Source organism: Tamandua tetradactyla, chromosome 9, assembly GCF_023851605.1.
Source record: "Tamandua tetradactyla isolate mTamTet1 chromosome 9, mTamTet1.pri, whole genome shotgun sequence".
Taxonomy (NCBI): domain Eukaryota; kingdom Metazoa; phylum Chordata; class Mammalia; order Pilosa; family Myrmecophagidae; genus Tamandua; species Tamandua tetradactyla.
In genome coordinates, this window is record NC_135335.1 from 26357539 (window position 1) to 26374632 (window position 17094).

Here is a 17094-nt window from a genome sequence, read left to right on the forward strand (position 1 = left end):
AAGCCAGGAATTGCATTTTCAAATGACTAAAATAATTAAAAAGTAAAAAAAAAACACCATGTCAACCAAGGTTGTTCTCTACAGCAAAACTATCTTTCAAAGATAAAGTAATTTAGAGCTAAGCTCTGAAGTATTAAAATCTTGAAAGTCACCAGTATTTAGATAGCAAGAAAAACTTGAACAATTAAAATCAATGATATTTTGAACTCATCAGATAATTCTAGTTTTAAGACAATTTTATCTTATATTTGATAACTAGAACAGAAGCTAAGGAGCCATAAACTCATAGGAATTCTTACATGGTAATTATTTAAAACTGAAAGACATGAGTTTGGCAGCACTACCATGGGTATTACATCTTGGTACCCCATAATGATCTCAAAGTGAAGATATGAGAATCTGTTCTAGTTTGCTAGCTGTCGGAATGCAACACACCAGAGATGGATTGACTTTTAATAAAAGGGGATTTATTTTGTTGGTTCTTCAGAGGAAAGGCAGCTAACTTTCCACTGAGGTTCTTTCTTACGTGGAAGGCACAAGATGGTCTCTGCTGGTCTTCTCTCCAGGCCCCTGGGTTCCAACAACTTTCCCCGGGGTGACTTCTTTCTGCATCTCCAAAGGCCTGGGCTGAGCTGCTAGTGCTGAGATAAGGAATGCTGAGCTGCTTAGCAGTGCTACGTTGCAATCTCCCATTTAAGCACCAGCCAATTAAGTCAAACGTCACTCATTGCAGCAGACACGCCTCCTAGTTGACTGCAGATGTAATTGGCAACAGATGAGGTTCACACACCATTGACTTATGTCCGCAGCAACAAGAGTAGGTATGCTCACCTGGCCAAGTTGACAACTGAATCTAACTAACACAGAACCACTGGATGTAATACATCCAGAGCCATTTCTATGAGCAAGTTCTACTCCACAGAAAACTCAAAACAAACAACATACACATGCATATATATATATAGTAATTTAAGCAGCTGGAGCAAATATTAAACATATCGAACTTTCTAACCAGATTAACATAAACCTTCACAGTAAGGGTTTATTTAAATCAGTAATCATTACTGATTGGCTTTTTTCTCAGTTTGCAAGAGCTACTATGACAATATTAGGTGATTCATTGTCTTATGAAACACAAATTACTTGGCTTACAGTTTTAGAGGCCAGAATTCTCAAATCAAAGGGTCAGCATGGCTATACTTTCTTCAAGAACTAAAATGGTAGCCAATGTCTCCTCAAAATTCGGTCAAAGGGGACGTGACAACATCAATTTGTTGACATAAACAGCTGGTGAAAATCTCTCTTCAGAGATTCAGTGATAAAAAAGAACAATTCTGAATTTTTCAGAATGTAGGGGAATATGGACTGAAGAGGGACCCTATAAATGTTGAATTGAAGAAATAGAAGAATATTGGGTAGGAAATTCCCCTTTCCTCCCTCTCACTCAGTCTCACACATAGCTCAGGAGGGGTAGTTAAACAACAGTGGGAAACCCTGCCAAAGCAGACAGTGAATACATATTCTCTCACAGTAGTGGAACAGACACTCACATTTTGGAGACCCAAGGAACAGGGGGTAACATTTCAAGGCCAAGGTCATGAAAGACAGAGTCTGAGAGAACATGGACAGAAGCTTTGTAATCCTGAGTCTGAAAGTCCTTTCCATACTGCTATGAGAAATGGGAGTGAGAGGACTGATCTCAGACTGAGGGAAGGCTAATGACTGACATGGCTGGAAGACTACACTACAAATAAAGTGGGAACAAAGACCCATTTTAGGCCAGATTTTGGCTTGCAAAGGGAAGGAACAGGAATCCCATGGTCTCAGCCTGAGCTTGTGAGGTGCAGCCTGTGCTACAAAGGCAAACAGCTCTGAAATTATTAAGTTATTGAACTTGACCATGTGCTGGGAAGATCAGAAAATGAAAGAGAATGGAAGGACTTTTTCAGAAACCATTCAGAAAATTTTTCAGGCCAATTGGAGCAGGTCTAGATCTTGTGCATGGGAACCTGCCTCTGTTTAGGCTGAGAAACTCAGACAACCCAACCATTCATGCAGTGCCCTAAAACAAACCAAAGTCTTGCAGGCAAGTGAAAAACAGAACACTACTGAGAGAAAGAAGACTGGTTTTACCCACAAACAGTGACAGTGGTATGGTGGCCACTACCAACCCCCATCCCTGAGGCAGGCTATCGTAGGTGCCTGGTTTGGGGAGGTGACTGAGGAAGAGAAACAATATGACAACTGGTCAGTATGAAAGATGACTAGATGGAGAACAAATTTGACCACAAAGAAAACCCTAGGCAAAAGACAAAAAATGACCTCTAGAATAAATGAAGCAAGAAAATGAGATGTCTCAGCAGTGGGAAAAAGTCACAAATCATGCCAGGAAGAACAAAGATATCACCCAACCAAAGGGACAAACTAACACCTTCACTGGCATACAGGATTTGAAACAACCAATTAATGATGTTCATATAAATCTGCTAAACCAATTCAATGAGCTGAAGGAAAATTTGGAAAAGAGATGAAAGATATAAAATAGACACAGAGTGCCCATACAGAAGAACTAGAAGTCTTAGAAACACATATAGCAGAATTTATGGGAATGAAAGTCAAAATTGAAGTGATGAAAAACACACTGAAGGCACACAGCAGAGGGTTTTTAGAGGCAGAAAAAAGGGTTAGTGAACTAGATGACAACACATCTAATGTCCAACACAAAAGGACAAATAGGGAAAAGAATGGAAAAAATGTGAGCACATCTTAGGTAAAAGAATAACAGCATGAAGTACATGAATACATTTGTTATGCATTTCCAAGAAGGTGAAGAAAAGAAAAAAGGACAGAGAGAATATTGAAGGAAATAATCACTGATAATTTCTAGGCTCTTAAGAAAGACATAAAACCACAGATCCAAGAAGTGCAGCATATCCAAAATAGAATACATCCAAATAGAGCTATGCCAAGACACTTAATAATTATATTGTGAAATGTTAAAGACAGAGAACTCTGAAAGCAGCAAGAGAAAAGCAACCCATTGCATACAAGAGAAGCACAATAAGACTATGTACAGATCTCTCAGCAGAAACCCTGGAGATAAGAAGACAATGGGATGATTATTTAAGATAATGAAAGAGAAACATCCCAACAAAGAATTCTGTATATGCAAAACTGTTCTTAGAAATATGGGAGAGTTTAATATATTTACAGATTAACATACACGGAGAGAGTTTGTAAACAAGAGACCTGTTTTACAATAAATATTAAAGGAGTGCTCTAGGCAGAAAGTAAAAGACAGTAAAGAGAGTTTGGAGAAGAGTTTAGAAAGTAAGATCAGCAAGAAGGGTAATTAATAGGATGAAAAAGGAGAAAAAAATAAGATGTGACAGGTAAAATCTGAAGAGAAAATGGTTGAAGAAAGTCCAGATTTCATGGCAATGGCATTGTGCATTAGTAGATTAACATTCCCAATTAAAAGACATAGATAGACAGCGTGTATTTTTAAAGAAACAGAATCATCTATGTGCTGCCTATAAGACTCATTTAAGAAGCTGATCTGGGTAACTGATGATATCCTTCATATCTTAAAACTTCAACTTCTGAGTGAGACCAAAGAGAAACACATTTATTGGGTGCAAAATTTACATTTTGGGTATTGCATTTACTAATTACCTTGTATGGTCAGTTTAGTCGAACATCATAAGTACAGGGAATCTTGAAAAGGGCATGAAATTTTGTTGTTTTTCCAGGTTAGTGTGATGCCTGATAAATCCCAGTGTTTTGGACAGTGAATAAATTTTTTACAAAGTCACCTTAGGAGAATGGGGAGGAAGTGGGGGCAGATTCAACTTCCCCATTTGGAGAATTTATGATACTCTCACAAACAGTAGGGACAACCAAATCAATTGGCTGAGCTCTCAATCTTGGGATTGCCTTCTATGAAACTTATTTCTGCAAAAGATAGATTAAGCCTAGTTAGAATTAGGCCCAGGAGTCACCCCTAGAGAACTCCTTTTGTTGCTCAGATATGGCCTCTCACTCATTGCAAGTGAACCCACTAACTACCCCCTTACATAGGACATGACTTCCAGGGGTGCAAATCTCCCATGCAATATTGGACAGAAATTCTAAGATGAGCTGGAACCTGGCATCAAGGGATTGAGAAACCTTTCTTGACTAAATGGGGGAAGACAGAAATGAGAAGAAATGAAGTGTCAGTGGCTGAGAGATTTCAGAGTTGAGGGATTATCCTGGAGATTATTCTTATGTATTATATAGATATCCCTTTTCAGTTCATGGTATCTTTGAGTGGCTAAAGGGAAGTAACTAAAACTGTAGACCATGTTCCAGTAGACTTGTTTCTTGAAGAAGATTGTATAATGATATAGCTTTTACAATGTGACTGTGTGATTGTGAAAACCATGTGTCTCATGCTTCCTTTATCTAGGGTATGGGTAGATGAGTAAAAAATATGAATAAAATAAATGATAAGAGAACAAAGGTTAAAATAAATTGGGTAGACGAAAATGCTAGTGGTCAATGGGTAAGGGGTATGGTATGTAAGAGTTTTTTCTGTTTTTCTCTTTTTCTGGAGAGATGAAAATGTTCTAAAAAATGATCATGGTGATGAATACACAACTATGTGATGATATTGAGAGCCATTGATTGCATACCATGTATGGAATGTTTGTATGTTAAGAATGTTTGTGTTTGTATGTTGTTTTATCAATAAAAATATTTTTAAAAGACTAATATAAGAGCCAAGGACAAAAATAGGTTGAAAATGAAAGGTTAGAAAAATATATTTCATGAAGACAACATCAGAAAAGAGCAGAAGTAGCTATACAAATATCAAACATATTTGACTTCAAATGTAAAACAATTAAAAGAGACAAATGGGCATTTTGTATTGATAAAAAAGACAATTCAATAGTAAGCCATAACAGACATAAATATCTTTGCACTGAGCTAGAGTGCCCCAAAATAAAGTGAAAGCACTGACGAAGTTGAAGGGAACAGACATTTCTACAATAGTATTTGGAGATTTCAATACACCACTCTAATCAATAGATAGAATAATTAGATAGAGGATCAGCAAGGAAACAGAGCTCTTGAATAGTATGATAAATTAACTGGACTTTAAAGAACTTAGAAAACATTGCACCCAACATCAGGATGCAAATTTTTCTCAAGTATTCATGAATTATTCTCCAAGAAAGACCACATGCCGGGGCACAAGGCAGGTCTCAATAAAATTAAGAAGACTGAATTTTTATAAAACATTTTCTCAGATAATAATTGCATGAAAATGGAAAACAATAACTGGCAGAAGGGTACAGTGCCAAGGAATGGAAGGGGGAATTGTGGTGTATATATACAATGGAGTATTGAACAGATGAAAGAAGGAGTGAATTTGTGAGGCAAGCAACATGATGAATGAAATTTAAGGACAGTATATTGTGTGAAATAAGCCAGAAATGAAAAGACAAATATTATACCTCACTAATATGGGCTAAATATTGTGTGCAAACTCTGAGAATTGAATTCAAGAGCATATTATCAGGGGAAGGCCTATTATAAAGGTTCCCAGATTATAAACTCTTAGAGCAATCAGAGCTATTCCTGAGTTGTAACTACTATTTCTAAATTCTGAGATGCTGAGCCCCTGTGTATAACCTGGTCATTCCCTGGAACTTCAGATAACTGTTTGATGCCTAAGAATTAGGGCTGGAGTTTTTCTGCTGAGAAAGATATCATTCCCCCATACAAAAACTATTTAAGAAGCTAAAACAGAGAACAGAATTCAAATAGAGATATGAATGAAGCTGATCTGGTTACGACAAAGGTAAATCAGATTAAAGGGTAAAGGATAATATTGACAGTATTTAAAAGTAACAACCTCTTTGAGAAATAAAAAGAAGCAATGTTTATTTGGTGGAAAATTATATTTTCTTTAGCACCCTATCTAATTTAACTTTTATGGTCAGCTTATTCAAACACCATAATTACATGGAACGTTGAATATGGAATGAAATCTTGTTGGTTTTTACAGTCTGATGTGATTCCCCAATGCATCCTAGAGCAATCAAGGCAGAAGACAGAAAAAAATATTTGCAAAATCCCCTTGAGAAACTGGGGGAAAAGTGTAGAAATATTAAACATTCTACAAGAATTCTAAAAGAATTCTTTTTCTGAGACTTAACACCTGGGGAAGACCTGAAATTTTCACAAGCATTACGGATTGCCAATTTGATGGGCCTGGCCTTAATATTAGGACTTGCCATTATGAAACTTATTATTGCAAATGAGAAGCTAATCCTACTTATAATTATGCCTTAAAGCTCCCTTCAGTGAATCTCTTCTGTTGCTCAGATGTGTCTTCTCTCTCTAAGTCAACTGTGTAGATGAATACATTGACCTTCTCCTTATGTGAGCATGACGCCCAGGGGTGTAAATATCCCTGGCAACTATGACTACCAGAGGTAAGCCTGGCCCTAGTATAATGGGATTGAGAAAGAATACTTGACCAATAGGGAAAAGAGAAGTGAAACACCATGAACTTTTAGTAGCTGAGAGATTTCAAATAGAGTTGTGAGGTCATTTGGAAGGTTACTATTATGCAGTACATAGATAGCACTTTTCAGTTTTTTTGTGAATTGCAGTAGATAAAAAGAAATACCTGAAACTGTTGAACTGTAATTCAGGAGCCTTTTACCCTGTGACCTTCTGATTGTGAAAACCTTGTGATGGGCACACCCTTTATCTGGTGCATGGGCAGATGAGTAAGAAAATAAAGACAAAATGAATAAATAACAGGAGAAAGGTGGGTATTTGTTGTTTTCAGTGTTTCTTTTTTTACTTTTGTTTTTACATTTTTTGAGTAATGAAAATATTCAAAACTCTACTGTTAATAATGAATGACAGCTTTATGATGATACTGTGAACCATTGATTATGTATACTTTGTATGATTGTATGGTTATGTGAATACATAATATATCCAAAAAATTGCATTTTAAAAATTGGGTCTTAGGCTTCACCCTCACAGGAGAGTGGATAACCTATATTTCCTATCTAAAATCCCCTTCTGACAAAACCCTTGTGCCCTTGAATTAATTTTTCCTTTACTTTTTTCTTCTCCATCCCTCTTAGCCCTTGCTGAAAGTACTTCTTTCCAAAAATTTTCTCATATCACTTATCAGTTTGTTGGGCCATTATAAAGAATCTTGTAATTATCTTCAGATCCTTACTGGATAAATACATTTCCAATCATGACTGCCTCTAGATAAACTAACTATATCCATGAGTCATATACCTAACTCTAATCTTATAACAAAGAGCTCTTTGGCCAAACACTTGTGTGGTGCCCTATTCCCGGGAGCTCAGGGAAGCCCCCTTATAGAGCCACATCTGGCCCTAGTCTCTGAGCATGCTATCTTGACAAGCTGATAATTTTCCCAATCATCAATCATAGTTCCTTTGAATTTAAACTGCAGTTCTCAGTTTATCCTTTCCTCTTTCATTTTACCATAAGCTGAAAGGAAAAACAAGGTGATGCCTCCATACATAGATTGGAATTCATCTCTGCTAAATATACAAGAACAATGCTTGTAAGTTTCCCCTTGCCCTGGCATAAGAACAAAATTTTGCTAAATTCTCTACCATTTCATAACAAATATACCATCTACTTTAGTTTACAATGACACATTCACCACATCCTTCTATGGCCTCACCAGAAGCTCCTTGAATGTCTATATGCCTACCAATATTTTCTCAAGGCAATGCATGCGTTCTCTAAGAGGAAAACATTTATCTTCGTTTCTAACTTATTTTTTAACACTCACTATAAATGCCTTTAATATCTATATATCAACTAATATTCACTTCAAAGAAATCTAGGATTTTTCTATCAAGTACCTCAAAACACTTCCACCCTCTACTACCAATCCAAAGTCCACTTCCACATATTAGGTATATAATAGCAGCATCCACTTCAGGGACCAAAAACTACCTTAGGTTGCCATAGCAGTAATGAAAGATACCACCCACTGGGTATATTTTCACAAAACTTTTTATTGGAACACAGATTTGAAGGACAGAAATTCCTAATCAAGGTTTTAGCAATGTCTAAGTTTTTCCTCTGGGAGTCTGAAGAATTTGAGGTGCTTTCTTTCCACTATTCATAGGTTTAACTTGCACCTCTGCTTCCTGTTTCATAGTGATTGTTTGAATTGTGTCTGCTTTTCTAATTTCTGCTGAATTCCAGATTCTAGATCTCCAGTGCTATTGATTAAGAACCACACTATTCGATTAGCTACACATGTTAAGATATTCAAAGTTCCTACTTACAAATGATCCTACATTATGACTCAATTTAAAATAATTAGATATACTTTTTATAAATACCTTCAAATTCATATCAATGTAAATTAAGTATTTGTCTTTTGTTGGTGTTTATGATATGAGCCAGCGAAGAAGTCAACCAAATTTTTGAGGCATAATAAAAGGAAAGAAAAGCAGTCTGAAAAGACAGAAAGCATGACAATACAGTCAGATATGATGCAGATATTGTAATTAGCAGAGAGAGATTTAAAACAATGATGTTTATATGTAAAGTTTCTATAGAAGATATAGACAACCTATGAGAAGTATAGAGATGAAAATGCTAGGAAATGATCAAGTGAAGTACTATAAATCAAACCCCCCAAAAGAAATAAAGAATGCCTTCTTTATTTCAAAAGAATGTACATGAAAGAAGAAAGTATTACAACTTGAAAGTAGTTAAATAGAAACTTCCCAAATTTTAATGTAAAAATAATTTTAAAATAGAAAAGAACAATTAAGGTGTGTTGAAAGTGTTAACATGCCATTGAATTTATAAACTATGACAATATATTTACAAAACATATACTATATTGGATAAAACTATTGTCTATATAAAAAGTATTCAATTCCTGATATATGTTAAGGAGATAATTTGAAAACTATTTGAGACGTTGTGGGTTTACAGAAAAATTATACATGAAATACAAGGTTCCCACATACCACCTGACAACAAACATTTTGCCCTGGTGTGGAACATTTGTTACAAGTGATGATTGCATTTTTTGTAATTGTACAATTTTTTAACAGTGGTTACCTTTGTTACCATTAATGAAAGAATATTAAAATGCTATTGTATATCATCCATAGTTTATATTAGGTTTATTTTTTGCCCATATTCAACTCTATTTTTATAAATTTGGATTAATTGCATAACATTGTTATACTTCATGAAAGAATATTATTATAATTGCACTATTATCTATAGTCCATCATCTACAATAGGGGAAATACTATGTTTATATTTTAATTTTTATTTTGTTAATATATGCAACCTAAAGTTTCTCCTTATAACCACTTTCAACTATATAGTTCAGTGCTGTTAATTAACCTTACAATAATCTGTTACCATAAACTTAATCCATTCCTTTTTGAATCTTCTATTGTACATTAATAATGTACTTTTAATTACTACCCATATGACTTCCTTCATAATTTCTGTTTCATTTTTACTTTCAAAATCTTATTTATCACACATTGTCTTATTAATACCCTTTATCCATTTAGCCATGTTTTTATTTGTCTTCTTGAATTAGTATAGATTTTGTTTGAAATTCTTTATAGGTTCTTTCAAATTCAGTGCCTCCTTTGAAATTTCAATATGTTTCCTTGACTCAGCCATATTTTCCTATTTCTTAGTATGGCTTATAATTTTTGGCTGATGTCTAAGTATCTTTTCTTGATGAATAAATTCTGAAGTTCCATTTCTCCATCTTGTCTAAGGTCTAGCACTTACCAGCCACAGTTCTACTGCAGTTTCTCTCTCTAACTCAAATGTCTATCTTGAAATCTATCCCTTCCCTGGGGTTCCTTTTTAATGCAACACTCCTCAGCAGCTTTTGTTCTGCCCTGGATATTTTTGGAATTGGGCCCCTGTGTCTGAATATGCATTGGGTTCTATCACTACTGTGAATGGATCTATACGTCTGTCCTTGATGGGGAGTGGAATTGATTAAGCCACCTCTAAGCATCTTCCAAGCTGCATTGGCCCTAAAGAGGGAAGACAAAGTAGAGTACTGGGTCCAGGATGGAAGTTTCCTACCTAATATTTTCTTTTACTTCAATTAAGTGTTTATGGAGTCCTACTCCATTATCTGATCTCTTCCAGAATTCCACACAAGTGAAATTTGTTCTTTAATTCACTGAATTTCAGTAGAGGTTTTTCAGGGGATGCCTTACAGGCTGATGAGTGAAGAGATAATTTTTTAGAGAATATAATATAGAAATCTTCTAAATATACACTTTGATTTTTTAATAAAGGTAATGTTTATTATTCTAGCTTTATATAAATTGTTTTCCAATACATTGCATCTGTCTAGTGAATAGACTATTAAATTAAAAAACAGAAGAAATAATTCAGGCCCCATATTCTAGCTGAAATAGGTGAGTCAAAAATTGTCTCTGCTCCTGAATAATGCCAGTCAAATTTGAAGATCTCATTATATACATGTGAGCAGTGGTTTCTGTAATGGACTGTGCAGAGATATATGCAGGATGGAATACTATCTTTACTCCAGACCACATTATTTTGGCAAGTTGTCTGCATATTAGTATTTCTTCTATTTTTTATAGATATAAATTAATTTATTTTCTCCTTCTCTCTTAATTGCCCTCTATGCCTTTCCTTAAATGATATTTTCATTGTATTTGTTTTAACTTCATGAGGTAAGTATGCATATTGTTCAACTGGTATTTTCCACAAAATGAGGCAAAAATTATCCTATAGTATTGGTTTAATTTTATTCACCTTTCAGATGAACTGCTTTCATGTATAAATTTCTTCTATATTTGTGGGTTCCATTCTATCTTTAATATTACTGAATTTTTGGATATATCACATGTTAAACATCAATAAATGTTCTGCTTTGATAAAAAAAATTGTCTCTGATTCAAAGATACATTTATGCATGCTCTAAAATGAGATAGATTGATATTATTCCTTTTTAGTTATTGAGAACTTTGACCTGAAGAATGCAAGTTATCTCCCCAAGACCACCTAACTGTAAACATCAGTTCCTGTGATTATTACATCCAGAACCCTGACCTTTTGGATATCTGACATGCTAATCACCACATTGTTCCTCCATTGTATGAGAAAGCACACTATTATATTCTAGTCCTGAGTATTGGATGAAAATAACTCAAACCATCTGTTCTAGTTTGCTAGCTGCCGGAATGCAATATACCAGAAACGGAATGGCTTTTAAAAGGGGAAATTTAATGAGTTGCTAGTTTACAGATCTAAGGCCGAGGAAATGTCCCAATTAAAACAAGTCTATAGAAATGTCCAATCAAAGGCATCTGGGGAAAGATACCTTGGTTCAAGAAGGCCGATGAAGTTCAGGGTTTCTCTCTCATCTGGAAAGGCACATGGTGAACACGGTCAGGGCTCCTCTCTCAGCTGGAAGGGCACATGGCAAATACAGCATCATCTGCTAGCTTTCTCTCCTGGCTTCTGGTTTCATGAAGCTCCCCGGGAGGCATTTTCCTTCTTCATCTCCAATGGACTCTACACTTCGTGGTGCTGCAGCATTCTCTGCTCTCTCTGAGTCTCTCTCAGTCTCCAAAATATTTCCTCTTTTATAGGACTCCAGTAAACCAATCAAGACCCACTCAAATGGGTGGAGACATGTCATCCCCTAATCCAGTTTAACAACCATTCTTAACTAAATCACATCAACCAGGGAGATGATCTCATTACAGTTTCAAATATACAGTACTGAATAGGGATGATTCTACCTTTATAAAATGGGATTTATATTAAAACATGGCTTTCTTAGGGGGCATATATCCTTTCAAACCAGCACACCATCCATCACAGGTAATATGCTTAAATCAATCTATATAGCCATAAAATTGAAAGCACATCATAATGGAAATTAAATGTCTTGCTAACTACATTTATGTGATTGAATCTCACAAGCATAAATAAATTGAAAACTATTAGCTACAAATAAATGCATATAATATGATTCCATATTTATAAATTAATAACATTAGTACAATATTGATTTTGATACTGTCCAAATATGTACTTGCTTCAGAGTATTACTAATTTTCTCCTCTTCCAATAATCCAAATTACATCTAAATCCCTCCTGTGGATCAATGATAAACAAATTTGAGTTCTGGGATTTAATTCATTTTATGTATTTTTATTTTTATATGTCTCTGGTCTCAATTTACTAATATTATAATCTGGGATTCTGGGTGTGAATTTATTAAAAATATTCATCATTTTTCCCTTTTTGCAATATACTCATAAAATTTTATATCTCTGTTACGTAGGCCTTATCAAATGAACTCACAATGCTTCATTTTTCTATTATAGGTAAATATTTTCAGAAAATTGGCATTATGGGATATATATATTTAGGATAAGTTATTTATTACAGAAATATATAGTTTTTTGTAGAGATACATTTGAATTAAAACAACTAAATGAAATTCTTTGTTTATTTCCTAATTACACTGTACTTTGAACTCTAAGGGGTTAATTAAATAGGGTATAATATGCCACAAAATTATTTTGCATTGTGAAAGAGTTCATTTTCTATTCAATATCATATGCATTTGTGGTTATTAATCACAGCAATGATACCATGTGAGTATAGCAATAAGCAGCATCCAAAATTTATATCCTCTGGCATGAGAAATTTTGTAGTTGCATTTCATGTTATAGGATCAGATTTAATGAGAAATTCAATCTCTTTGCTTGTCTACTTTGCTAAACATTTATTTTTCCTATACATTTTGAAAATTATTCAATAAATATCCCATGTTTTTTACTCTATTTTATCTAGAAATTATGAAATGTGTTTGAACTAATTGCAATGGATTATTTGTTGAAAATTAAAAATATCCTCATATTTTCTTATTTTCTTGGTGAATACATTATTTCATATATGGAAATGAAATGATTAAGACCTTAAATATAATTCTTCTGTCCAGCATCAGAGGTAAAACTTGATCATTTTAGACATAATTTAGAGCAGAAATATTCCTATATTTACTGTGCTTGAACATGAAAAATAATAATTGCTAGTCATAAAAGAAACATGAGATAAGATGAAGAAGTATGCAGTAGACAAGATGGAGGTTGTGTCACATTAGGCCATGAACTGTGATGGAAGGAAAAATAGCAGTTATAATTTCTAGCATTTTATCTCCATTTTTCTTCTGTTAAATGCCATCTATTTCTTACATTCCTTTTAGTTTTTAAATTGGGAGTTTGTACATTGGTATAAGGGTTTAGAAACCAAATTAAGATTTGAGCATTTGCATTCTGACGTCTAAATATGTAAAATGACATGTTGATATTAACAATAAACAAAGCAAGGACTTCAATATCTGTATTGCTATTGATACTGTACATATATTGACATGCTTCAGAGAATAACTCATTTTCTTCTCATCCAATTTTCCAAATCACATGTAAATCCCTCCCATTGATATATGAGAAACATGAATTATACAAAAATTGAGATTTGGGTAAATGTAATTTGTAGTTTCCATCTGCCATGAAGATATGAAATGAGGCTTCATTGAAAGTAATTGGACCTGTCAACGGTTAACCTACCACGTGAAGATAGATTCTTAATTTTGAAGTGGTGCTTTCTGTGGAAGAATATATGCTTATTTCATGCAATAGAATCTGAATGGAAAATTCTTCTCCAATATTTCTGTGGAACAAAAAAACAGATAAATTTTTCAGTCTCCTTCAAGAAAGTGCTAAAGAATTTTACCACTAATTCTTTTAAATCTAATGGTGCCTACTTACAAAATAAATTACATCAAATTTCATTGAAGAAAGGAACAACTTAATTCACAGTTTTAGTAATTTCAACTTTGTTTTAGTAATTTCAAGACATAACAAATCAGTTTGGTCTACTTCATTATACTGTCCCTCACCACTATTTATTTATTTTTCATGGGCAGGCACTGAAAGTTGAACCCCTCCAGCATGGCAGGTGAGAACTCTGCCTACTGAGCCTCTGTGGCCTGCCCTCTTATGACATTATGGCTTTCCACTTCAAATTTTGTATTTGTGTCTTGTGTGATTTATCACTTACTGTTTATGATTTCTCCCTAAAAATGTAGTCATGGTTCCATGTCTTCAATTGCAAATAAATAAATATCCCATATTCCCATATTTCTATCATAGTATTTTTTTGAAAAATTATATATTTATTTAATGTATTCTTTCTTTTTTCAGAAAAAGAAATATATAGTTCATTTTGAAATTAATTGACTCAAGATGAAGACCTCTATTAAAGGAGAATTTATAGAATTACTATTATTTGCTCAGAAGGGTGAATTGCATTGTAAGGGAAAATTAGTGAGTTTTACATGGACTTTCTCCCCAGGCATCACATAAAACAGTTGTAATGTTAATTTACTCAATAGAAGAGATGTTTAAGTGATTTATTGTCAATATATGTACAAGGGCTTAGAGGTTTGGAAATATGAAACTACCTACTTTCATAATTCTCTATAGCCAACTCAACACAGACTAGACTTTGACATACAGGTAAATTTAGAAAAGTAGAGGGTTCCATAAAGAGGGTAATAAAAAGAAAGTTTCAGAGATGGTGTCTGGTTATAAGGAACTTCCTGGGAATTGTCAATAGCTTGATGTATTTCATCCCTATGGAATTAGCTATGTGGCACTGTTCTACCAACATTCTCTCATCCCCAGTTATTCCAATAATTTAATGCCATCTCATTTTGCAGTTGATAGGATTTAATAAACCTGGTGTCATGAAAATATTTAATACAGTGAAATTATTCAACAGATGTTAATTTCTGTCCTTACCAGATTAAAAGACTATTCAGAAGAAGCAGTAAGCAGGGGAATCAGGGTTACAGAACTGTTCCATGTAGCAGGAGGTTGGAAATAACTTTACATATTTAGCATATTGTAAATCTTACATACAGAAGTATATATGTATATACACATGCACTCACACACACACACACACATATATATCATGAAACATTGATATGAAAGTGTGAAATCTGGTAAAAGTAGAATGTAGAATACATCACAATGTGAAAAGGAGTGAAAGCAGCTACTTTCACAATTTCAAATGTATTTTGAAAACAGTGAACACAATTTCAGATAGAATACATTTGACAATGGAAGTTTTAATGAAATGAGAAGAATCCAAGTCCAAAATATATGATTTACATAAAAAGCAAAGATTTAAGATAACCATCTTATTAAATCCCAAGTATTTTTTAATAATTATGTAAAATCAATTCTCAAGTTCATGTTAGTAAAATAAGTGTTATGAAGGATAAAATTGAGTATGCTTTTTGAAAACTGCAAAATAAATAATATTTATTAAATCAGAAAATTAGAAGCTATGAAGAAAGTTGAATCAATATAACTTAATAACTTAAAAATTTAGGCTATCAAAGTAAATAAAGTGAATTCTTGGGAAGATTAAACTTTGGGGGAATGGGAACCTGACAAATTCTCAAGTATAGGGAGCTTCAGAACAATAATTAAAATAAAGAAGTATATATAGATAAATAATAGAAAAAAACTTTATACTTTTAAAAAAATAATGTAAATTGAAGCAATGTAGGAAAGGACTTAACTAGCAAAGAGCTATGATATATGATATCTAAATAGAAATAATTTCAATCAGCTACTTAGTGGTAGAAAAAATATAAAAGAAATCTTGGTTCGTCTTTAGTCGTATACCCATTACCTCACTTTTTCTAACATTCCATAGGACTTTATCTAGAGCTGATTTAATACCTTTGTTTCTCAGTAGGAAACAGTATTTAAGGTTGTGAGTGCCGCAGCATAGAACATAAACAACAAAAAGTTGAGAGAAGAAGGTGCATTGGAGGCTGGCATTATAGAAGCAACACCAGCACTTATAAGGAATGCACTCACAAGAGTGAAGTGAGGCAGGCAGCTCTGTCTAAATGGGATGTTTAGCAAAATGGAGAAAATATGCAAATAAGAGATTGCAATGCAAACTAAACATGAAAATTCATAACAGATAACAATGGCCACACTGATGTTGACAGTGGCATGTTCTTCAGAGCAAATGGGCTTTAGTAAAGTGGGAGCATCATGGAAGAACTGATGTATCTTACTGGAGTCACAAAAATTGAGAGAGAGAATGTTCTACCTAAGTAAAAAATTCCCAAGACCCCACTGTTGAACAGAGACACTGCCGTCATGGACACAAACCACTTTGGTCATGGCAGAGGGTGGCAGATTGCAATGTAGCAGTCACAGGACAGACATCTTGAGTATTCCAATCTCAGACCCCACCAAGAGTACCACCAGGAAGAGCTGCAAACACATACCCCAGGAAAAGTCAGTGAAGTTGAGGGAGTTGAGGATTGACTTGAGGATTGTGGTAGAAATGAGACACAAATCTAATAAGAAAAAATGCCTGAGGAAAAAGTAAACTGGGATGTGCAGGTGTCTGTTAAGAATTGTGAGAAAGATGATGAGAAAATTTTCCAATCTCCAATATTATCGCTAAGTAGATCCATAAGAAGAACACAGCCAGTAGCCTCAGGAGCATCCAATTCTCAGTAAATCTTGTGAGCAAGAATTCTATCATCATTGTTTGATTTGTCATATTTTGAATATAAGCCACCTATTGGGTAAAGGATGTAAAGTTATAATAGTGAATCTGTTTGCCTCTTTATTTTTGAAGCATGCATTCTGTAGTATCATGTGTTAGACAGTTAATTATACTTCTGTTAGTTTCATTTTGCTAGATAACCTGGTAGATCTTACATAACAACCGTGATTAACTTGGGATGTGTTCAAGCACTTCTAAACTGCTAATTTTAGTCATACTTGTATTTTAACACTGCTTTTAAAAGTTGTTATAGTACAAAAATTTCAAACTCATATTTTTAATGAGGTATTAAATGTGGTGTGGCTCCAAAATATGGTCAAGTACATAGTCCCTGCAGTGGGATATATATGATGAACTTTTGGCTCCACTACT

The 17094-nt window shown here is 34.0% G+C and overlaps 1 pseudogene; it reads right to left on the bottom strand.

The window, feature by feature from the left end:
- Positions 1 to 15759: 15759 nt before the first annotated feature.
- LOC143645640 (olfactory receptor 14K1-like) lies at positions 15760 to 16698 on the bottom strand (annotated as a pseudogene).
- Between the last annotated feature and the right edge of the window lie 396 nt (positions 16699 to 17094).